Source organism: Excalfactoria chinensis, chromosome 10, assembly GCF_039878825.1.
Source record: "Excalfactoria chinensis isolate bCotChi1 chromosome 10, bCotChi1.hap2, whole genome shotgun sequence".
NCBI lineage: Eukaryota > Metazoa > Chordata > Aves > Galliformes > Phasianidae > Excalfactoria > Excalfactoria chinensis.
Window position 1 is genome coordinate 10372689 of NC_092834.1, and position 26225 is coordinate 10398913.

Sequence of the window (26225 nt, forward strand, 5' to 3'; positions counted from 1 at the left end):
TGAAAATAAACAGAACAAACTCTTCCTACCACAGTCCTCAAGGCTACTTTAAACATAGACTATCTACTTTCCTCTTCAATCCACAAAAACAGAATTTCAGAGCAAGGCCAGGGTATACATCTATGCAGGTCTGGCACTCACATAACTGAAAGAGCTAAGGAATTTGATTTTAAGGAATAAAGATTCCAGGAGACAAAAGTAATTTCAAGTTGACAGAAGAGATTATACTCTGCTCATTATATATCTGTAAGGATAGGAGGCAGTTGATGCAGTTGTCTTTAACCAGCTTCAGATCACACAAGAAAAACAGTAATCATAATTCAGTAATAAAGAAGGAATAACTTACCCATTCCAAGGTCTGGTGCTTGCTAGAAACTCTAACAGGTGCTGACCTCCACATAGAGATATTCCCCCTTTCGTTGCCAGCCCTTAAATGAGGTTGGGGGGGTGGGCCCTTGGTCCTTCTGGTTGCATAAATAAATTGCTTGCACCTGTGCTCCTATGTCTGGCCATGCTCCTTCACCAGGTGCTGAATCACTAGTTCAAACCATGATGTAATGGTTTCCAAACATAATGTAAAGACAAAGAGAAGGATAATGCAGTGATCCCTGGTTCATGGCAGAGAAAGTTGTAGCAGCCTAGTGGATATCCAGTATTCTTTTTAAACACGTTCCATCATTTTTTCCCCTGTTCACCACCTTGCTTCTGAATCTTTCCAAATCCCTCTATTCAGAGATTTTTTTCCTCCTCACTTCTTCTCAGCCCGGAATCCTCCCTTTTTAGAAAAGAAATAAATAAATACTTTTTTTCTGAACCTCCTTGGAGTCTCTGTACAGAGTTACAGAATTTCTTCCATTCCACCTAAGTCTTCAGTCCCAAGTTCCCCATTCCCCAAACTCTCCAAAGCTGCCACACCTTTAAGGGGAAGCCCTCTTAATAATAGGTGTCATTTGGAATGGTAAAAAACAATCTTCACAGCACCAACATATTCTGATTATGGAAGTAGATAAGCAAAACTGATAGTAGACAACAGTCCAGGAAATTCAGGAAAGGTTTGTGCTAGGCCTGTTTGCATATTTTCTAAGTTTAGTTTCCCGTAACAATAACCAAACCCATACAGAGCTGAACATATCTATTTCTCCTTAAAATTCCAGAATTTCAGTACCTTATTTCTGGTCAGAGCCTCAGCTGGACAAGTGCCTGAGATTATTTTCCTCCCTGTCATATCACCACCGTTAACTAGGTGACTTCTACAATTTCACACTCCTGTGTGGGGCTAAAAGTGGAACTAACAGTATGAGGATAGGAGAGAATTCAGTTGCTGGAATTAAACATGACACAAAATCTAACTTGAGTCAAATCATGAATCATCTCTACTGTTCATGTCATTCTACTTGTTTTCATTAGGTTATGACAGACTTACACTTTCCTCTGCAGAATTTTCCACATTAGAACTATTCAGTGTAAAATTCTGAGTAGAAAAATACTTCACTCAGTAAACTAACTTTTTATTTCATTTCTGCTGCCTGAAATCTATTGCATTAGAAGATATAAATAACAGAAGTAATGAATATCTAACAGCATGCTGCCTCATGGTCACTACTGCTGGATGTTTCTTTCCAGCTGTTAAGACTGTAAAACCACGTTACATTTAGCAGGGATATATGAATGTGCTGAACCTATATTGGAGTAATTCCCCAAAGGGCACAGGCAGCATTGTCCCACCATGTAAAGCTAAAAGATCTAAGCTGGCACTGCCACCTGTCTTTTGGAAGTATATCTGTGCATTATAATCTAATCACACAGTATTCTGTCTCTTCCGCTTCTGCTCATCTAGAAGCAGAAGGTTTTGCTGCCTACACTACAGTCTCTGTCACTATTGAGAAACCCACTTCATACTACAGTTTCTTCACTACATCACAAATAGGCAGTGGAAGACTACATTGTTTTGAGTGTTTCAGTCACCAGAGCATCTTTCACACACTGACAGTTCCACACACTGGCTAGTGAAGTCTCAGACCAACAACAAAGTTCTATTGTTCCACAGGTCATGGATTGTAGAACAATTTTTCCACGACTGTCTTTAAAAATCAATCTATTTTCAAGTTCAATCTATTCAATTAGATATATGTTTTTCTATCCATCTTTAGCAAGAGCGAGTTTGTGCCATTATCATTCTTAGATTTGCATGCTCTCCATTTGCAAGTGAGCATTTGAAATGAGTGGGAGGTATGTTAGGTGGGGCGAGGACAATATCTTTCTTTCTATTCCAGAGCTTGCCAACAGAAGCATATGTAGGCTGGGCAGATTCCAAAAGTCTCTCAAGCATATGGAACACCAGTTTACAGTGTGCTTAGACCTCCCGCTCGATTTGTTATGCTGGCAGAGCTCCCACCACCAGCACCTCATTTCACAGTCAGAATTCTTTCTACCATTACAGCTACTAGTCAAAGCAGCCATAACTTGCATGCAACATCACAAACAGTTTTGTTCCATGATTAATGATGTAGGGATTTATATACATCCAAGTTGAAATTACAAAGTATCACGGGGAAGTGCTGGTGCTATTTTTTATTTTATGATGGTGCTGACAGCATTAAGTTCAACTTTGCAAGCATAAATAAATCCAAGAGGTAAAAATGAGGATGAAGCTTACTTCAGACAGGTGCTGGAACTGTGGAAGCGAGCTGCAGTGTGATCCATTTCAAAACTTTTAATAAATGAACCTAAACAGTTTGCAGTGATGCCGAGCCTGGAAAAGGACAAGGCACAACTGGCAGATTGGTACATTCTCCAATCTGTTCAGAACTGCCATCCAGCATTTAATCTGGAATCCATATATAACACGTACTCAAGTGACCTTGAAGTAAGTCACTCCACAGTAGACAGGAATGAGCTAATGCTAGACCACGACATGGGGGCAGGCACTCATACCTGAATCCCATTTTTCTGATTGTCTCTTCTCTCTATGACTGTTCACTCTTTTGACAGCTCTGAGAATGTAGTGTTGAAAAATATCACTCCAGGGTTGAATTTCATCCCATAATTTCACCTCTGCACAGTGAAGTCCCTATTTGCAGATACTGCAAATTAGCATTTCTGCGTGAAAGCAGCCAGACAGTGTTGATGTACTCCAAATGAGAAATCACAGTGATCTTCCTCACCTAGTTCATGTACTGAAGAATAGCACATTAGATTTAAAGAAAGGAGATACTTAAAGAACCAAGACCATGTCAATTTCACTTATGATTTTTCCCATGAATTCTTCATATTATAGCTCAGAAAGAGCATCAGCTTACTGTATGCCAGACTGGTACTACTATTATAGACTCATGTTGGAGAAGGCTGAAACAGTTTCCAAAGCTGAAGTTATAGCAAACTATTTAAGAGTAAGAAACACTGAAGAAAACAACTTATTACTTCCTCTAGTCTCAAGATCATGCCTTTTTTGGTTTTCAAGGACTGTAGGTATTTTTGTTATTGGTTCCTATTTTCCTACAGCCTCTGATTTTGCATGCTTTTCCCATATCTCCTATATTTTGCCCCCTTCTGGTGATATCCAAGTATAGCAGGTCCAAACCCATACCCCTTTTTTAGTTTGAACCATTCAATTCTAGAAGTTGCAAATGGCAAAGTTTAGTTTCCCTCAGTCACTCCAGAAAACAGGGTGCTTTGGCCTTGGATCTCATGGCTGTTAGGAGAAAGTGAATTCACAAGATAATAATTTAGGTTTAAATCATCTGGTTTATTTGTATGGATAACATTGCAGCACACCTTTTCTTACTTTTGACTCAGTTCAGTTTAACTGCTATTGTGTGCCTCAGACTGCTTGTGAAAGATTTTATATTTTACTACCATTTCTATCCTTCCTCTCACTATGATGAAATCTTGAGATTGCAAATGTTCAGCTTTGCCTACTTTTACATTCTCTGTCACTATTTTTTTTTTTTTTTTTAATAAATATGAAGATCAAAGTACTGAAGGTTTCAGAAGTTTAGGAATAAAATAGAGTTTTGTACTTGCAAAGCTCTGCTCCTAAGAGGTTTACAAGATCTTTCAAAAACATTAATGAATTAAGGCTTGTTATAATACTGTGAGTGCTGAAGTGTGATCCAGTCCTTCAGTTAGGAGATAACAGCTTGGAGAAACAGCTTACTACATTTTCCTGTGTCTCTTTGGGCAAATCATTTAGTACCAGGCCCATAAAGATGCAGAGCCAATTAATTCCCTATTGAAACACGTGGTAAGTTAGACACTAAAACAGAAGCCCAGCATTTAAAGACCTCTGTGGATCTCAGCCAGTTCATATTTAAAATGAAAGAATTCAAAAGTTGTGGGTATCAGGAAATAAATACATGAATAAATGAATACAAGACATTCACAACCCAAGCCACACAAAGAATCATAATCGTTTAGCTGGAAGAGATTTTAAGGACCATCAAGCTGAATTCTCCTGCAACAAACAGAAGTCTATGGCTCCATCAGGTACTCAGAGCCTGGTCCAGCTTGATCTTGAAAATCTCCAGGAAGGGGCATCTGACACACTTTTGGGCAACCTCTGCCAATGCCTCACCACCTTTATCATAAAGAACATTTTTTCTTATATCCAATCTAAATCTTCCTTCTTCTAGTCTGAAACCATTTCCCTTCTCCTGTCACAGCAGACCCTGCTAAAGGATCTGTCTCCTTCCTTCTTTTAGTTCCCCTTTAGATAATTAGATGCTGTTCTCAGGTCTCCCAGAGGCCTCTAAATCAGGCTGACCAGCCCCAGCTCCTTTGGCCTGTCCTTGCCTTGTGTTCCATGCCTTGGATTGCTTCTGTGGCCTTCATGGTACACATGGTACAACAGGGCAGCGTCTGTCTAGTAATGAGGACTCCACATGTGGACACAGCTCTCGGTGAGGTCCCACCAGCACAAAATAAAGGGGCAGGATCACCTCCCTTGACCCGCACAGAAAAAATGTGTGTACACAGATTAGATTTATTGAACTTGTAAATACAGTCTGTTCTGTACAGATTGTTCAGCACCAGAACTAACCTTAAGTCAATATCTGAAGAACAGTCCCACTGTAATGTCTGTATTTTATCTAATACAGCATCTTACCCTTCAGCTGCAAGCAGACCTGAGTGGGAAAAAGCTCCCAAATAAATTCAAACTTCTTTTGATTTTGTAAAAACTATCACCTTCTAATTGCCGTAATGTTCCCTAGCGCCTGCCATTTTGCACTCTGATGGTACTTCTCAAGTGATCAAAGGCACAAAGCTAAGTACACCCTCTGGGGAAAGGAATGTGTTTCTCAGCTTACCACACCACACCTTTTAGTCCCCTGTTGTCTTTTATTATTAAAATCAGCCATTAGAACAGCCTGTGCTGCTCTGAACATCACCTCACACAGTGTTATGCAATTAATTTTTTTTTTTAACTATTCAGTTAAAAAAAAAAAAAAAAAAGAATAAAAATTTACTTAGAAAACAAAATTATTGCAAATCCTATCTTCCTACCACATAATTGTATAGATGAGCACATTTTCACCTCCTTTCAAGCCATAACTGAGTCATTTTCCTGCAACTTCATAAATGGCACAAATTGTATGTCGTGTGCACAAGTATGTGTGTGCTGTGTTGATACAAAAACAAGGAATGGAAAGCAGAAACATGCAGCGGTAGTGTTCTGCTTTTCATTGTCAACATACTATACAAGATGGTCACTGGACCAACCCTTGTTATTTTAGTACTCTGCAAAGGAACACTAACAAATAACAGCATTAAGATGAGCCCCTCCTTTCTCCCCCTTCTCACTGCAGTTAATTCACACAGAGAAGTCTGTCCTACTCAAGACCCATGAAGCTGCTGAGCTAAAACAAGGGCCATGTTCTCAATGTGCACAAATCAATATACTTTCATCCATTTTAAGTGAGATGTACACACTCTGTCCAAAGAGTACAAACTGAACATGTCTCTCCTACAGTTTAACCAATAAGCCCCAGCTGAAATCTAACCTAATTGGGCTTACACATTATTTTTACAGTTTAGCCTCAGCTTGATATTTCATTCTGGAAGGAGATAAACTTATAGAACAATATAACAGAAATCTCCCACACAGCAGCAAATATATTTGGACAGACAATGTAGAAAGTCTATGTCTATCAAAGAAGGTAGGCAAAAAAGCTCAACAAAACAAAGGCTCAAACACAACAAAAACAAACATATGCATGCTTTTAAAAAGCTCCATGTCGACACCATTCCTTGCAAGTCAAGAAATACTCAGTCTAATCGTCATGTTATATAGGCATTGTCAATTTTACCCTGACAAATCCTCTGAAAATTCTGAGCTGTGGAAGTTAGGCAAATATACTGCTACTATTCCATGAAAACAGAGCCTAAGGAAGTTGATTTTGAAACATTAATTATTTTCTTCTATGGAAACTGAGGAATAGCTGAACAACAGGCTGTTATTTAACATCCTAACGCTTAGCAAAGGTTCATGACGAAGCTGAAAATATTAGTATTTCATCTATGGTTCCAGTATATCTTCATTTGTCAAGCTGATCACAAAAATCAGTAAATCAGAAAAGCTAGTAGGATCCCTGTAAATATAAACTAAAAGCTGTAGCCCCTTTGACCCCAGGCACTTCGCATTACCAGAATTCCTAACAATAAATAGAGGGTATGACAGTATTAGCGAGCTTTGCAGCTTCCCTATGGATACTGTCATGGCAATTCATAAGATGAAGACATTATTCAGCATCTGAGAAAAGAATTATTATCTCAAAGGAAGGGCTGGAGAAAAATTAGCCCAAAATGCACTTAAGCAGGATTAGGTAAGAGAGAGAACCCGGGGCACTTTGCAATCATAGGCTGGTCGCCTTCATTACTCACTAGAGCAGATACACACAGCAGAAGATGAATTGTTCATGAAACCAAGGCTTGGCCAAAGTGTTAAATAATACATAACTATAGCCCACTCAATACCAAACCAGCATAAGATGCATAAGATTCTACAGGCTATCTGTGAAAAGATAAAAGAAAATGATGTCCCACTGGAGACTTCTGAAAATTAACGAGGCTGTGACTATTCCCATAGCTGAGAGGGTTGGTGGTTTTTTTGTGTGGGTTTTTGTGGCTTTTTTTTCCTTCAAGATGGATTGCAAGTGTGCTCAAGCAAAATGTACAGCCAGTTTTATGCTCTGCAGACTTATATGCTTGGTATGAGATGTAAAGAGATAAGCCAGGTTGTAGCCATGAGACCCCAATCAAAATAAGACAATGTATTTTAACACTTGTGCACATTTGCACTGCGTTATAAATCTGCACAGTATTTCACTGTAGGTTTTTTCTGCTGATTTCTCTTACATTTCTGTGTGATTCATTATAAAACCAATAAACTAGCAACAAAAACAAGACCCAAAACATAAATGCAATTTTCTTTAGTCTGTGTTGTTTCGCAGCAGCTTATAACTACTGTTACTTTTCTTCCAAATTTCCCTTTTCCATTCTGTTAACTCTGCCCCATTCCTTTTGTGTAAGTGGTGTTTTCAGTTAAACTACCATCAACTGAGCTTCATGTTCTTCAGACTGCTTCCTTATTTCCACATTGATAACACTTCTAAAACAACTCTAGAAATAAAGTTTCTTCATTAGTTTGTAAACATAAGAATGGAATCTTTACAATGGAAACAACAGAAAAAAATACAAGCCATGTTAAAATACAGATACCCACTCACACATACTTTGCCAGTATACCTCACATGTGAGTTAAGAGGTGCATGGCATGTCAGACTGGCCAGAGAAATGCCAGCAAGGATATCAACCATTACGTGCCAAGGAGTACACACAAAAATCTACTGGTAATCCGAAAATGTCAATTCACTTAAACCATCTGACAACCAACTGATAAGAACCTTTAATCATCACCGCTCTGCTCCAGAGTCAAACAAGCAGATGCTTCAAATCAGACATTAAATCCACTTTCTAGTCAACAGATCAATTTGAGGTCCACTACTGAAGAAGCAAAAGATTAAAAGACAACGTACACAGTCGGCATTTTCTAGAAGAGATTCAAAATAATAACTGTAGTGGACTGTTTTACAACACTGTTCTTGAAACACACAATAGCAATATATGCTGATTTATATCCTTCAGAAAGTGACACAAACGATTATAACTCATTCAGTTGTTGCTTCCTTCTATGCCAAGTCTTTGTAGGATTATCACATGAGAGCAAACAAACTTTTGTCCTGAACATAAACAACGTCACAGCAAGAAGTAAAACGTCTTACCAAAAAGAGGCAGCAGTGTTGAAACCAGCCTCATAACAACCCTCTGAGGACTGCAGCTGTTTCTCTGCCAAATTTAAAGGCACAGTAATCACATGTTGAGTAAATATGCCAATGCTGTTAATGATTCAAATTCTATCAGTAAGGAGTGCTGCCTTCAGATAGCTTTATAATTTAAAGCCAGAGTTCATTTTTGGAGAGTAGGGGATTAAACAACTTATTTTAGTATTAGGAAATTTTACACTGTATTCCTATCTCAGGAGTAAAGCTACAAATTCCAGACTTGCCTTTGGCTACTTCCTGATAGATGTAAATTACCTAGTCTCTGCAAGTATCTTGTCTGCTCTTCTCTAGTGGCCTATTTGCTCAGTAAGGCATGGAGGAGGACTGACCCTGCCATACTCTTCCTCTGTGCTACCAGATTTAGATCACAGAACATCCCGCAGCACAATTCCCTGAACAGAATGCCAGGGGAGTGAGAAAAGATATAGGAAGGGGCTGTGGAGCACCATGGGCTTTGAAGTCAGGAGCAACAAGAGTTATAGGCACTTATGATGACAGAAATATTACAGAGGTGGGTAAGGGGACATTTTAGCAAAATATGCAAAAACAAATATTTATTACTCAAGTTATTTAGGCGTGTTTTCTGTCAAAAATAACAAAGCATGGACAGAATGGAAATCCACCTTTAAGAAAATGTCATATAAATGTTCTGGAGTTTTCAAAACATCTGGATGCAGCTAGCAGATGGATGTGGCATGAGACCCAGGGAAAATCAGTACTTCTGGGACAAAAGTTGGAGGCTCAGCAACTTCACATGGCTAAAGGCCAGATTTAGGCAACTAAATTCCAAGCCAGTGTATCTCTCCATGTAGAGATGTGAACTGTGGTCTTGTCTGAAAGTTATGTCTTGATCTGATGGCAGCTCTTTACTAGACTATGCATGGACCACACACAGCTGGACTAGAAAGTCAAAGGCAGCAGCAGCTCCCCTTGTTTGCTGCTGGCAGCAAAACAAGTATTTTGTTTTACATGCATTCATACATATTGTTTGTGTACCAGTGACTTTTTGTTTTTCACTGAGAACAAAGTAAAATCTTGACAGTCCAACAGGGAAAGTTGAAAAGTTGGAGCAAGATCATTCAATTGGAGTGGAAAACGATCAATTGAGAAAAAGTGAAAAAGATCACTGACACTGAAAAAAAATGACACATTTGCTCAGTTTGCGAAAGCAAACGATGCCAGAAAACAGCAACACCACTAACTATAATATACATTAGTATAATAGTAGTGTAGCTGAACTCTAATGGATTGCAGCTACATTACACTACTAGGGGTATTTACAAGGAGAGTCTACCAACACTGATTAATGTAACAGTATTAGTTTCATTTTATCCTGATTTTTTTTCTCATGCATATGCCTTCAAAAATACAAAGCTGCTGCAAACAAGTACCCTACTTCTTGCAATAGACCATTTATAGACTTATAAAATGCATCAGACATTAAGACAGGTATGTTATACTGATAAATATGTTGACCAAAATTAAAGTGACACCAGTAAAACACATGAAAGAAAAGCTCCTTGCTGGGTTGGAAAAATAGATGGAAAGGTAGAGGGGAATTGCTGTGGCAGAGAGATGGCATAAGGCCAAATGTCTCTGGATAATACACTTCTAGATACTTGCAGACTTAGTACGTACACGAGTGACACAGACCTCCTTCCTCTCTCCAGCCACAAGACCTGGGAAACATGAGCTACAAACACACCCTTCTCCTATATTTTTATGCTTGGCTTTTCCATATACTAATCAATTTCTGGTCTAAACTGTTCTGTGAATTTAACCTGCAATGTGGAGTTTGAGCTCTCCAATATTCCATAGTCTGTGACAATACTACTCATCAAGAAAAAATAATCACTTAGATTTTGCTACCAAGGAACCTAAAGAAGAGGAACAGCACCACAGGCATAGGCATTGTATGCTGTGGGATTGAAAAAAAAGAGAGATTTATAAAAACTGTTAACCATCGTGACACCTACTACTTCTCCTGGCATGAGGAAATAAGATCAGGAACAAAAGCCATGTATAAATAGGTAAAGTGTAACTATCAGTTCAGATTATAGCAAGACAAATTCTTTATCCCACAAAACGTACAAGACTTGCTAGGAGAAGTAAAAGATGCATAACTTATAGAATGAATACAATATAATAAAATCACCCTGAGAATTAAATTATTTTAATTTGCATGAACACCTGAGACACCCCAGCCTAGCCTCACTGGGGTAGGTTTTCATACTGGTGGTTTGCTGACACTTATATTGCCAAGGGCATAGCTGCAAAAGAAGTGAATTAGTTGTAATCCATGGCTCCCCTTCATCCTAAGAAATAAAATCTGTAGGTTAATAACTTGAATTTTACCTTTCTGGACTTTGAATTTTCCCGATCTCCTCTGGTGGGTGGTGCCACTGCAAGCAGAATCTGACTTGCTTTCTAGCAGTAGTTTTCATCAGCATCTGAGTCTTTAGAGGCATTTGGGCCTTATGAGGGTGCTGGGTGCTGGAGTGGAAAAGCTACAAGGACATCTGATTCCATGGCATTTGGTCACAACAGGCACTGTCAAAGATGTAGCAGAGCAGTGTGGGGATGAACAGACACAGTTCAAGTAGCTGAAGATTCAGTCTTTCTGTCATTCCCTGAAACTCCCACTCCTGAGGTTTAATTGTGTCCTTGGCCCAAAACTCCCTTCTTACCATTAAAAGACCTCCTCCCTTTCCCATGCAATAGGCATGCAGTGATGACAGTCATCTCTTCATCCTGGGGAGGCCCACGGGGTGCCAAGAACCTTCTGGAAGAGGGTGAGCAGCTCTCTGCAGCCTGAGGGGAGATACCAGTAGCTGAGGGGCCCTTTGCTTTTCCCGCCCCCAGGACCAGGTCTGTGCTTCAGCACCGGGCCACCTCTGCCCAAGGAAAGCTCTGGCACGCATTGAACAGAGCTTTGGTCCAGCATGTGGTGAACTCGTGCTTGAAGCTGGCTTTGAGTCTCTTACTGAGCTTGTATCACCTGCCAGAGCCATTTGTTTCTCCTTCTGAGAGAAGTGTCATCTTGCAGCTTATTGTGCTCAAAAACATCACCTGAGGTGTTGGGAATCACTCCTGAAGCCGTCGTACCTGACAGGGGTGGTTGAGCCATGCTGGGCCTGCACTGGAGCTGCCTGGTAACCCAGCAGGATCATGCAGGTTAGCCTTCACCACATCTCTGCTGAACACAGACTGAGCCCATGATTTACATGGATGGAACAGGAGTGCCTCTGATGCCACGGCATCCCTTGCTGCAGGGTTCAAGAGCGACAGACTGCGTGAGTGAGGAAGGAGGGGTGGCGGGAAGCACAGAGCAGGGATGGTCTGACGAGGTGAAGGAAGGGCTGTGCTGATGTCCTTCTATGTGTTGCGAGCAGATGATGTGCCAGCCTCTGATTAGTGCTTCCCCAGCCCAGATGGCATGTGGGAAAGCAGATGCTGTGTGATTCCACTCGCTCCTGGAGAGGGCCATCCTTTCCTTTCTGCATGTGGCTGGGGCTGGGGAGAAGAGGTGACCCCAACTGGGGACTGTTTCACTGTTGGCAGCAGATCAGTGACTGCTCTCTGGATCTGCTCTGCTGACACAAGTTTCAAGCAAAGCAGTATTAATTTGTTTCATCTCCTGACGATCAGTCTCATTACGCATACTGCTCTCCTCTTAATTTCCTTAAGTCATGTTTCACAACACGAAGTTCCAAATCTTTTTCACCGTTACATGTATGCATATAAACACATCTGTCCAACAAAGCAGATGCCACTTCAGTGGAGCCTGAGAGAAGAAGACAAAAGGGAGTAGAGAAGTGCCCTTGATGCCAAATGGCATAACACAGCTTGTACTTCTTGAGCCAGAACTCACAGAACAGAAACCAGAAAAAACCCTTAGAGTGATTTAATCCAGTCTCAGGCCAAATCACAGGATCATCCATCTCTTCATTGACACAACTGTGAGTAGTTTGTGTATCTAAAAACCTCCAATGTTCTCTTCTCTGCAACATCCTCAGGTAATCACTTTTCATGATCTACCTTTATTACTGGAACACATTTCTCTATGTCTAACCTTAAATTCACTTGCGAGAATCATGTTAGTCCTTTTGCCATTCACTGGAGTTGTGGAGAAGACATTATTTTCTCTATTTTTACAGCTTACAATAAATTGTTATTCTGTGAGATCAGCTCTCAGGGAGCCTTGTGTCACCAGGCGCATGGCCACATCAACAGGCTGGTTCTGTCCTGCCCCGGAGGCACTCATTCCTCCTGTGATTTTAGGTTCCCCTGGAAGGCCACCAGCATGGGCAAATATAGTCAGTCCTCTCTTATGTGCAGCTCCTGCAACTGACATAACACGATGGCAGCAAATACAGGACAAGTGTTACCTGGGACACCAAAAATGGTTATATCTTCCTCAGTGTGTGTTATCCAAAGTGGCACAAGTTGCTTCCATGGTAAACTGTCTCTGCTGTGTATTATCCAAAAGTCCATGAGTTCATCTCATCTTCTTGGTCTGTGTACAAAGATACACATTAAAGTATCAGTCAAGAAAACACTCCATCTTCAAAGTAGAAGATCTGCTAAAATTTAATAAGATTTTTTTTAATTTTTATGAACATTGAATATAGCCAACTTATAAATCCTTCTTACTCATTATATTACTGCAAACTCCAACATGCTTCAAAAACTTACTCACTAATTGTGCAATCATATTAAAAATAGTTTTAAAACTGAATACACATACTTCATACTTAGAATGGAGGTACATATGTTATGGCTACAGTCCTTTCTGCTGAAAGATTATGGCTGGGAAAAATCATTGAAAGGTTTGGTAACTGGAGGTATGTTTAATAAATGTATGATAATACTATAAAAATAGTTATCCATGCTTTATTTTAAGTACTTTCCATAGTAACGGTCTGTAGTAATTTATGTGGATATGGTTTTCAGATGTCTGTTTTTGTTATTAAAAAGTAACAACAACAACAAAAAAAAATAATCACATAAAAAGTAAGTTACTTGAAGGAAAAGGTTTCTATTAACCTCCATTGAAAGCAGAAGGTCTAAGGCCGTACCACTGCGAAAGATCATCAGCTTCAGAACAGTTCTCCTTGTCTGCTCCCATGTCATCACAGACTGGGAGAAGAAAGACAGTGATATTTTCTGACCTCTTCAAAGGGTGTGTTGACCTGGTAAGTGTCGATGAACAGGATTTTGGAATACTACATAAAAGCATCCCAATAACAGTGTGTTGTTTAAAGAAAAGTTACCTTAAGAACATATGAGAGACTTCAGAACCCATATGCCAAGGAATACTCTATTCTCTTTAAAAATAAAGGGTGTGTTTACTGTCTGGAAATTTATGAACCATTAATAATTAAAGTTCACCTGACACATTAATTTTCTTCCTAATTTGGCTACCTCTAAACTCAAGAACACCTAACCTTTCCTTGAACAGTGCAACTCATCAGCCTGTGAAATAATTAGGCTGAATTTTCAGGGAATGTCAGAAGCACGTTTTTTCTTGAACCACAAATAATGAATATGTACACATACTTGTAAACATTTCTATTATTTGGCTTGTATTTGCTGTTAGATGCATGGTTTGAAAAGAAAAAAAACTCTTAAAATAGTTAAATATAGTGATGAAATTGCTTCTAGAATATTTGTTTTAATTAATTTTCATTTGTATTTTGATGAAGTCCAGCTAATAGTTAAGACCATGCACAGCCCAATTCCTCCACTCTGGAGCCACTCTCTGTGCCAGTGGGAAGAAAGCAATGAATGCAAAATAACATTTAAATACTATTCCTAGGGGCTAAACTCTCAGCAGAGCCTTGAAGGCCCATGTTAGCCCTACAAAAAATAAAATAAAATAAAATAAAATAAAATAAAATAAAATAAAATAAAATAAAATAAAATAAAATAAAATAAGGCTTGAAATGGGTGTGTATAGAGCCTACATCTCCTTCTTAGTCATGGTGAAGTAGTAAATGCACTGAAAATCAGATTGAGCTGTGCAGTCTTGAATAACTGCAAATATTACTGATGGAAGTCCATTGTAAATCTGCCGATGTCATTTGCCTGTTTAAAGCTACACTTACCTGCTTTGCATCTGGATACTCTTCAACCAGAAAAGGAATTGTGAATAACTACTAATATTTATTTTGGAAGCTCAGATTTAAGACCTGTACATATCCAAACACAGAAAAATAACATTTGACAGACAGTGTTAACAGCTTAAAATTTTGTCAATACTCACACTGCCAAAATTTCACATGTGTGAGTAGCCCCAGAAAAAAAATAACATCTGAGGAATTGTATAAAATCTGCAGTGAAGCAAGGTCATATTAATCAGTTAAGCGCTTTCCTCTAATTACTATTATCAGGGTTTGTTCTATTTCTGATGTTCAATTTTTCAGTATTGTAGCAGTCACAGTGCTGGATTGAACCATGACTATTCAGTGCACAGGAAAACTGGAGCACATGAAAAGACAGATGTGTGCATGCATACACAAACAATTTCCCTTTAAAATCAATATTGGATCCCTTGTTATTAAATCTGAGTATCAAAATACACTCAAGACACATTTCTGTAATTCCAAGCAGCAAAGATGTTCACAGAGTGCAATGAAACCACTAGGAACATCACTAGTATTGATTAATGTGATATGACTGAGGGCAGAAATTAAGCTGGGGATAGGGGTCTCCATTAAAAATGTTTATTGCTAAGTGCTCGTGTATCACTTCAGTTCCTCTGCAGATCTCAAAAAAACCCCAACAACATTAGAACCTTCTTCAGGGAAAAAGAAAGTCATTTAGCTGACATATTCATCAGAGAAATTTTGCTTCCTTTCTTTACCCCAATCTTATTCAGGGTGCTAAGAGTGCTAATAAAACCTGATAGAAGTACCAGTTTGGGAAAATAGTTCAGTATGTGCTTAACACAAAGCAACACTTTAAACAAAATATGTGCTTTTTTCAGTCCAGGATTCAGTAGACTGAATCTCAGAGTGGGAAAAACATTACCATTATATCAAGTTGGATACATCAAAACCGCTCCCACCCTGCCAGCCCTTGTATTACTCTTACCCCCTCAAATCCATTAACTTATCCAGCAGCTCCACAAGGCTGCAATCAATTCAGAAAAGCATCCAATAACAATTAATGTTACACTGAGAATAGAGAATTTATTGATACCATCCACTCACCTTGCCACCTCCTCCAAGCCTGACAGTAACTTCAGAACCTGATTGTCTGGCAAAGACCACTCACTAAGACTCACCTAGAACTGTGTACCACTGTGGGTATTTACAGCTGCTCTGAGATTGCTTGTTTTTACATCCAGGGTCATATAAAAGAAATAACTCAGATACAAACCTAAAATTTTGCAGCAAACAAACATCTGGGGAAGTGAGATGAGATTCACTTTTTAAAAGTCAAAATACAGTTACTGATTTTATTGTTGTTATGAGACAAATTGAGCTACTTCAGCCTTGTAATGAAATCTGCTGTGTTTACCTAAGCTTCTACTCAGCGCCAGAGGGAGGGATGAGAATCAAGAAGAATTCCTGTGACCCTTTGTCTGACCTCCTGTGAGCTCTGGATTGGTTTCTGCTTGCTCCTTAGAGTTCTGTTGAGTACAGTTACTCTAAACATAGGCATTAGCAAACATCAGAGCAGCCTGCAGGTGCTCCACACCTGGCCTCAAGGTCCACAAGCCCAGCCCACAGGTCTTGATTAAGAGGAAGCAAAGCAGCCAAGAAGTATGTGCTGCTCCATTCATCAGAGTTGCCATCCACAGAAATCAGGAAAAGAACAACTATTATCCTCAATTCACCACTGATGAACCCTCCAAAGAAAAACTAGGCAAAGTAGAATTGTGAAGGACATATACATTTCTTCAGTCCAAAGCCAGTAACATTAACTATAGTTCCAGTTTTAACACATGCAGGCACACACACAAAAACAGAGTGAAATAATATTTACTCTTATTTTTGAGTATTTTTTCATATCCCTGAACACAGAAATCTGCTCAACTTGTTATTTTTTGTTAACATGTTAACAGAGTCAGTGCACTGGTACCAGAAGAGTTAGCCCAGGGATACTGCCTGATGCTTGGCGCACAAGCCCTCAGTGCTTGTAGCAAGTATGGCAGAGGAAAGAAAAAGCTAAAAGGCTGGAAAAACAGGAATGGAAGCAAAGTATGTGTGAGAGAATGAGAGAAAAATCCAGTTGGGCCAAAATTTGCTGTTTGCCAAAAACAAGCTAAGAGATCTATTTCCAAGAGAAATGAGTCAAACCAGGGAAACAAAAATAATAATGCTGTGCAACTTAAAGCAGCAGCTGTTATCTGAGAGAAAACACGAGATGAGTTAGAAGACACAGAAGATTAGTCTTTTTTTGGTTTTCAAATGATTATGTTTGTGAAGCTTTTGGCTGAATAATGTTTGACCTAATCACATCTGTTTTGACAACTTAAAAGAAAGGCTCAGCAGCTGTAGCTGGCAAAAGAATCCTAAAATCTGCAGACACGATTCCAATATTTGGGCTCTTGACTGAACAATGTAGGGATAGCATAAACTCCATACCCTAAAAGTGCCTACATAGTGCATAACCACTTACAGACTAATGCTGCAGCCATTCAGCAAACAAGTCTGCTTCTAAATTCAGCTGTTCATTGGCTTAGCCTCTGAAAATGGAAACCCATTATTCTGATGAATGTAAATTTACATCATATTCTTGCAAACAACAAACTGAAGCCTTTTTGTTGACACCCAGACACAAAGGCAAACAGTGGATGCTGGGGAGACATGAGTGCTGATAAGCCAGAAGACAACGTAGACAATCTCTCAACTAAAGTGAAGCCAAGCTGGCTGAACTTTCCTTCAGTGAATACAGAATACAGAAATGACATCTTACAGAAAGCTCAAATGTCACACATAACTTTTCTTATTACTACACAACTAAACAAATAACTAGCAAAAAAAGGAAACCACCAAAAAACATGATCTGGCTAAGTGATCTAAAGTTTTGTTGTTGCTGTTGTTTTGAATCTCTAAAACCTGCTGGGTTTTATTTAGTGAGAATTTTCTGTCTGTCTAATTTTCATTGGCACATCAATTTTCTTGCAGTGCCTGATTCTTTTTTAACATCTGCTGCTCAGTTTGACAGTATTAATTTTGGATTTTTCCCCAGATCAGATTAGTTGAAGATTGTGGTGAATGCTGGCAAAAGATCTGAGTTTTCTGTCTCTCTTTCCTCATCTCCCTAATGAAAAAAGGCTTTCTTGAGATTTGTAATCATTGCTATTATTGTGCTTCATATTAAAAACCAGAAAATGGTCAGAGAATTGTTATACATACTAATAAAGGCAGATTTTCTTCTCCCACCAGATTTCTCCACCTTCGCATATGCATCATTTATTATAAATGGCTATTGTATCCATAAGTAAAAGCCATATGCATACATGGTGAAAATGTAAATTTTTTGTGTGTGTGTTTAAATGCTGAAGCATTATTCTGTAAATACTACTGAGGCAGGCAGGTTTGGATGGGGCGTACATGTGATGATAGATTGCCTATCCAGAATCACAGAACACCAAAATATGAACATATGCACTACTACATTGTCTTTTTCTGTTGTAGTTAATAGTTACAGATGGGTGCTCTACTCCATTAACCACTTCTCAAACATAGCCCTTACCACAAGGAGCTTCTTAGACTCCTCTCTCAGAAGAAGTTTAGAAAGCAAGGGTACCCTTCCTAAGCCTCGTGACTCACCAGGAGGGCTTCCCCAACTAGATTCACGTCTCATTTGTACCCTTAATGTGGAAAAAAAAATAAATCATGCTGACCTGAAAAATAATCTCTACAGAGACTAACAAATCTTGATTTGCATAGAGGGCAATCCTGCCCGATTTACAAACAAACCAACAATAGACATCCATCATGCTGTTCCTACAGGTTCTGAAAAAGAATTATTTTGATTTTTAAACACATGGGAGGTGTTCAGATGCTGTTAACCAGAGAGATCTGAGAACTATCTGCTAGTTGTTGGTAATTTATTGCCTGCTATTGCATATTAGCAAAATCTGTCATTTGGCTTTGTAGAAACCCATATGCTTTCACAAGGCACTTGACTTTTATAGCTGTTCCATTTAAAGATCAGCTGTCCTCACTATGTCAGTTCTAGATCTTTTGATCCTTATACTTTAATGTACTGTGCTGTTGAAAGTTAGTAGAGAGCTGCCAAACGTACAAATGATGTTTTAGCTTGATTAGCTCTGGCTTACCCTTCTTAGCAAGGACTACACATAAGTGTATGCAAATATTATTGATTCAGAGTGACTGATCTATAATATTGCTCTGGAGGTGAATTATCAAGAAGAGCCAGAAGAGCTAAGTGCTCTGTCTAGGCTATGCCATTAGCAGCAAGACTTTGGAAGGCTTATTTTTAAACTACAATATCCCTGGATTTGGGGGATTAACTTCCTCTGACTAGTCACAGACAGGCTCATTCACAGCACTACAGCTTCCCATTCATTTACGTAGCCTTGTATGAATAGCCTTGTATGAAACATACATTTTCTATTTGTAGTTGAAATTTTACACATCTTTCCCTACATATTACTAATGATGTTTAGGCCACCTTCATTTATGCCACAGTCACAGTACTTATCTTTGTGTTTTCAACTTCACTGAATGAGCATTTACAGCAAAGAATAAGTCTGCCTCTATCTTTTTAAATGTGTGACAACTGCTTCTGTTTAGTAGCTGCTTTTCTAGCCATAATTCATTTAAAAACACATGCTTTTGTCTCATCAAGTACTCTAGGAATTAGAAGGTAGATATTTTGATGTGAATATATGAGTTTTAAAGCTTGATTCAGAGCAATTCCTAAATAAAAGTTCTTTGCAATCCTTGCACACTGTTGCTGCTCAGTTAACCCTGCTGACCCACTCTGGAATGGGCAAAAGAGCCAGATACAGGTGGCTGCTTTTAAAGTCCTTTTACATGTATTTTAATAGCAGAATTTCCCAGAGGTGGGAAAGAGCTGTTGAAACACATCACTCACAACCTCACTGTCCTCACATCCACTATTTGATCTCCATAAACACTGAACAAGTATTGATGAATGTCAATGACTGTTGTATTTTTTTTTGTTTTTTCCCTGCACGCAGGAATTCAGTTCCACACCTTTGCTTCATACACATTTCAGATGCCATTTTACCAGCCTGACCCTCTGTTGCTATCTGTCATGCAGCAACAAAATGTAACAATATTTTGGGAAGGTTCTACCTCTTCTTCCATTCCACCAACACCCGCCACTATGTTGCGGGCCAACATAATAAAACAGGAGGTACTACTTTAGGAGCAGCCCTCATAACTCTGACAAACATTAATCATTTAGTCTGAAATTTTATTTGCATCACAGAACAGGCCATTCTATCTCCAGAGTAGTGTCTGAATGCTTTCTGAGCCATGAAAACAGAGCAAAGCACTGAAGTATTCACAGCTACTGCACTGAGCAAGGCTAAGTGGTAAAACTATTACAGTAAATGATAATGTATGTGCCCCAGGAGGAAGTATACGATATTAAAGAGAGCCAGCAATCCAGGCTCTGGGAAGTCTAAATCCAGACTCTCCGTCCCTGCAATTTGTTCTTGGTAACACTTTTTTTGTATGCAATTAAGCATAGGAAATATTTGTCTATGTTTTCTTTGTCAATACTTTCAGCATAATTTTAAAATTCCATTTTGCTGAAAGAGGAAAACATTACTGCAGGAAACATATAAGGCAGCAATATGTTGTGAGATGAATGTAGAAGGCTTGCAGCAAGACTGTTTCATGAGAAACTATGCCATCTGGAGCATTAAATATGGCCATGGCAGAAGTTCTTTTTAGCAGGTACCTCAAACACAAAGAATTGCATTTCCCCGAAACTGGTCATAGCTGACTCCACATTTCTCAGTAAATTGAATGGCCTTTGCTTGCGGCTGTATCTGTGCCGTCACGCAAGGAACAGATTGACTCTGGCTTGTGACTGTTGGATTACTCCCTGGAGTTGACAAGTGCTCCGTCTTAGCCACATGCGCTTTGTTCAGTCTTTCAAAAGCCCTTTAAACTTTCACTGATGAGAGGTGGCTGAACTGCAAAAAGAGCCTTGCTTTGGTTTTGATAAGCAAAAAGTAGCTCAGATACTTCTTTAACTTAAAGGTACACATACAAATCTAATCTGGGAAATTTACAGAAGGTATTAACTACATATATTTTGGGACACAATGCGAGGAGTCATTTTTTATAAGCTCTTTATGTTAGCAATCTGGCTTGAACTTTGCTTTGAAAGGTGAAAATGTAACAATAACTCTGGATGCTTCAGTCTTGTTGTTTACCAAGATCTCTTCAGTGTGGCAGGTGATGGTGGAGAGGAGAGTACCATGTGAGAATGAATATATTTCCCATTATTTTCTATCCTGCTGCACACCAGAATCTTTATCAGTTAAAGAGTTCATTCTGTTTTGTCACACAGCCGAGATAGCAAAGAATTCCCCACACTACAAACATTACAGTTAAAATCAGTAATTCTTCTGGGAGTGCACTTTGGGTGCGGTCACTATGATGCTTATTTATTCACTAAACAACCTATTTTGAAAAGTCTTTAAATAAACAACGCAGTAAATATTGGAAGTTGAAATGCAAAAGACTAAATACGCCTAGGGACAATGACAGGATGCCAAAACACACTTGTATTCATAAATAAAGGACTTATCGGACAGTGAGCATAGGAGTTAAACAGATCAGGGAACATCCCACAGTCAAGAAACTCATCACTGATAGCCTTTAGGAAGAAAAGGCATTGTTTCCCATTCAATTAGGAAAAAGTCTTGCATTTATTTTACAATTTCTTAATTTAATCTGAGGAGCTGGATTATCACAGCATGAAATATTTTGCCTCAATAATGAAGCTTCATACCAATTCCAGTTCTTTTACAAAACATTTGTAAAGTGCAATCCGAAATGGCACTTCATTTACATCTGTAAAAGGCCCCAGAAAACCTCTGGAGTAGAATACTATGCATCTCAGTAAAATTTCACCCCTTTACATCTGGTTGGAATTTGGTCCCTGACATCATTTCCATGTCTGTCTTACAGAAGTGGGGAACTGTGAGCAAGCACTTTCAACAGGGATCAACCATCTGTATCAATGCAGGAAGAGAATTACTTCATTCGTGTCATTAGACATGATCTAAAATATGAGGGATTTCAGAAAAGGTTCCTCATTGAGAACTGTTCAGTGTTCTTGTTTTTTTTTATTTGTCTGCAGACAGGTAAAACATATGCAATATGAAATCATAAGTGCTTCTTGCATTGTTTTGTGAATGACTGAATCTTGAAGGCCCAGAAATCCTCTGTGTTTTTAGGAAAGGTTTTCATCATCAAGAAGTCTAAATGGATCAGATAAGCTTTCTTACTTCTGGGTACTTAGCCAAACTGATCAAATGCGTTTGCAAGTAGACCCCTTTCAGACTACCCGCATTTCAGCCTTTCCCTGCCTGCTCGTGCACTGATTTTTTTTCTCTTCTTGAGTACATAAAATGTGAGCTTTTAGTCCAGGCTTTTGCTAAATTGCCACAGTTTCATAAGAGAATAACAAAAGTGAAAGATTTGGCAGTAAGCCTCACAGAAAACTGTTCCCTCAGCTCACGCAATATCATGAGTTGTGAGAACTATTTGAAAGTCATTAATGCAGAATTCAGTGTGCTGTCTAATATACTGCAGTCTGTGTGTGATGAAGATGTCTGTCTCAAAGGCAGTATTTTACAGGGTAATATAAAGATATATTGTTGACTTTTTTCAAGACTGTAGCTGAGGGAGCTATGAATGTTCAGTCTTGTTGTCTTCTTCAAATTTCACTGGTTTTTAAAATACACCTTTACTAAGTATCCAAGGCTAAGTTCATTGTGTAATAACAACTACCTACAATAGAAAGGACTGAGCACTTTTTGCACAAATCTTTCCCAAAAGCAATTGGAATAAGTATGTGATAATCATCAATGACACAATTTTTGCAGAAAAAAACACTTCTGGGTGAGCGCCCTCTCCATAAGAGCAGGCCCATGAAGACCTGAAGCACTTGCAGTCCTGTATTTCCTGTTTGCCTCAAGTAGAAAAACAAAATACATTCTGGAAAAGCTGCATATTCTAGTGAGTAAAAGGGTTGACCATGATTCATTTCCACTGATGCTGATGTTTATGACACTAACACCATTAATACCATCTCTATTTTTTCCATGATCTCCAAAAAAATCCTATCACGTGTAAGAACAGAATGTAGGCCCACAACATTATCAGCCCCCATAGAAAACCTGCCCTGGCAAGCAAACCTCTGCAATATTCTCACTGCTCACCTCCATTGGCTGTGTTCCCTACATTAACACATTTTCAGGAAACACATTTTCACCATATCTGTGTAGCCAGAAGACCAGCTCTTTGTCAGGAGTCCATACACAAGTATACGAAACTAGTGGAGAAAAGACAGGCACTTTGATATCTTCACATATCTTAAAGGCTTTTACTGCATCAGGCAGCCATAGTGCTTGTGTAGCAAGTTCAGCTCCTTCAGCAATCAATCAATATTGATAAATCCATTTTGCTCAAAAACACAGCCAAGTATTAGCTGTGCTATTTTTGGCAAAACAAAACCAGACATTTTCCTTGAATAATACTTTCTCAAAATCACCATAATTTTCAGCAGTTGCGAAGTAATTAATCCTGCTAACAACCCCAACCCTCATTTTTACAGATAATTAGTAGGTGTGGGGTTGTTAGTCCTTTCTATCATAGTTGGAGAAATCCTTTGTTCTCAGTTTGCAGTTTACATGGCAAAATGTTTCATGCTAAATTTATCATTGTTGATTATTTGCTTGAATGCTCTGGTTGGCCTTTTGGGATTTTTCTGGAGTCTTGCTGGTCTGTAGCTTGACAGCTATACCACAGTAAAACAAAGCTATGATTATACACACTAGTAAACAACTCCCCTTCAAAGACAGGAAAAAAAGAAGCAGGATGGAAACAGGATGGAAAGCTGAAGAAGATGCAGTAAGTCTGTTCCTAGATTGGGGATCTGTGTTTGGTTAGACAATGCCAGGGACAAAATCATCTGCTGTGCCCTACTGCTGCCCAGACTGAGTGACTCTATTCTCATATTGACACTTCTCCATCTACTTTCACAGCTAGGTAAAAGTCTTTGTTCTTCTGCTAACACAGTACTGATCCTTACACTTTGCGGGGAAAGAGGCACGGAAAGAAGTGCACTATGAGAGGAAATGTTTTCTCTTAGATTATACAAAAAGGAACGCTATGTCCTTTACCTGGACAAGACTCACATGCATCTTTATGTCATTCCTGTGTTCTATTATTGCAGCTTCTTAGCATTTCAGCCATGACTAATAGTTAATAATGTTTTATAACTACGCTACGTTGCCTAACTTTTCTCTGGCATGGACATTAATAATATTTTAGTAACCATCAAAACAGAGACCTTAAAGAAACTTTCAGAACGGGGAGCACTGAGAAGTATGAAAGCAGCTTCAAAGCTGTACAGTGAATTCTGGTGTCCAAGACCTAAATATTCAATTTCAGTGACTTTCAGAAATTCTTGATCTCTAGCTCTAACATAACTCTCCTAATCTTTTCTTTCTTTTCTTTACAAATATTTATTGCTTGATCTGTTGTGCTCTTTGTCTTAAAAACTTGCAGTCACTAAGAGAGAAAAATAAGGAAAACAAGTGCCCAGAGAACAGAATCCCTAGCCCTTCTTACTGTTACTATTCAGCTGCTAATGGCTTTAACAAAGAAGACACCTTTAAGATCATCCACTTGCTACAATCATCCATTATGCTGTTCAGACAGCATGCCACAGGAGAAAATCCACATACTACCCAGACTGAACAAGACCTTGCTGTACTCATTCTCAAAGATGAAAGAAAAAATTATCTTTAAGGATGATGCGGCATTCTCTCATCTTGAAATAAATGACATTAACTCTGGGGTCAAGTCACTGACAAGGAAGAGGTAATCACATACACGTAGCAATGCGCTAATTTTATTAGCTTGATTCTTTTAAACTTGTATATAGTCAGCAACGAAGCAATGTAACATGGAAAATCCAAGTAGCCCAATACCACTACCCCATCTCTGCGTGTAGATGAATCAAACAATACATTGATAGCTAATAAAAGCACTGTAGCTTTGTAGTGTGCATTACGTTAATATTAAAAATAAATAAATAAATAAATAACAAAGCATTATTTCATGGTTTCATTTTCAGGTGAAGAAAATACTAAGTTGTACATGGATTGAAAAAAACTCATTTTTATATAAATCTTAAGGAATTATTCAAGTTTAAAAGTAAGTTTTAATAGTGAGGAAGCTTCTGAAAAGGAAAAAAAAAAAAAAAAAAGAACGAGACTGTCAGTTTTAAAGCAATTAGAGCAACTAGAAAAAATCCTAAAGAAATCATGCAAAAAAAACCCCTAAAAAATATATGTTTAATCTATACCTATTGATGCTCAATAAGCCTCATACAATTTGAACCCAAATTTATGCAAGACACACTGTAATCAGACAATATGCAGATGTCTTTGTAAAATACCTGTTGGTGTGGGTGCATCTTGGAATGTTTTTTTGCAGTCTGTAATGAGTGAAGATATCAAAATAAACAAAAGAATCTTTTCTGTTCTTTTTTTGTTTGTTTTTTTTTTACGGTAAAGGTCACTGTCAGTGTCTGTGTACAACTTAGAGCTTTAACAATAAATCATCATACTGCTTTGTTTTAAATTAAGGCAAGAAGTGTAAAAAAAACTAAGGCAATTAAGTGTAAGAAATTCAAATGCAGTATAATTGGGGCTGCAGAGTACCTTCAGAAAGGAGAACTTTGCTCTTCATAAGATATAAAACCCTCTTTATATTAATTAAAATGCCAGATGCAGATATTCACAAGTTTATATACATTTAGAATCCAATGCAATGAAACACACAGATTTTGACTCCAGCCCATACTCACAGTTCCTACACTCTGCCTAAATTTTGGCCAAAGTTTTATTGGCCAGTGCACTAAACAAGCAGGCTCACCATTACAGAAATCCAATTTACAGCCCAGTCCTTCCATCCCTACTTTCACATCTGCATATAACGATCGATATCAACTGTTTCAGGAAACATACGTCAGAGGACATGAAAACTGTAGAAAATCTATATTTTGTAGGAAGGAAGAGGAAATCTGGTAACAACAGGCCTGGGAATAAAACAACATCTAACAACATCAAGTACTTCTTACTCAGCTGGTGAAGAGTTCCTGACATTATACACACAGAGTACATCAAATAAGTGCTGCATAAATTAAGACATATTCAGCCATCAGTTTTCCCATGGAAACTGCCAAAAGTATAAGTGATGCTAGAAGAAAAAAAAAAAAAAAAAAAAAAAAAAAAGAGAACAGGTTCTTCTCTCATTAGCCATAAAAAAATGATAACTAGGCCTGGGTTTCTGCAGAACTCCCTTCTGAAAAGAAAAAGCAAACTTGGCTGTTGTGGAATCTGGGGATACTGGAGAGTTAGCCAAGGCACAGAGGGACTGTAGAGAACAAAGGTAGTTCTTTGGAAACACAATAATTTTTCTGTGCATGCACACAAGCAGCATGTCCAGCATACTCAGAAGAACCATGTCGAGCCCAGTGTGCACACATTATCTGGACAAAAAATCTCAGAGAGAAACACTGGATTCACTGAAAGAAAGTCAATTTGCCTACATATTACCCAGAGAACTTTCTTGATTATAGTTTGTTAATAGGTAGTGTGGCATTCATAGTCAGAGCGTCTCA

At 38.6% G+C, this 26225-nt stretch overlaps 1 protein-coding gene across 10 annotated transcripts in view; it reads right to left on the reverse strand.

Annotated features, from left to right (window-relative positions):
* The window catches only part of SEMA6D (semaphorin 6D), a 589434-nt gene that overhangs the window by 330828 nt on the left and 232381 nt on the right, over positions 1 to 26225 (reverse strand). For all 10 annotated transcript variants that reach the window (XM_072345109.1, XM_072345121.1, XM_072345119.1 and 7 more), the window contains one exon: positions 10695 to 12855. The gene's annotated coding sequence lies outside the window, so the exon portion shown is untranslated. The remainder of the gene's footprint in view (positions 1 to 10694; positions 12856 to 26225) is intronic.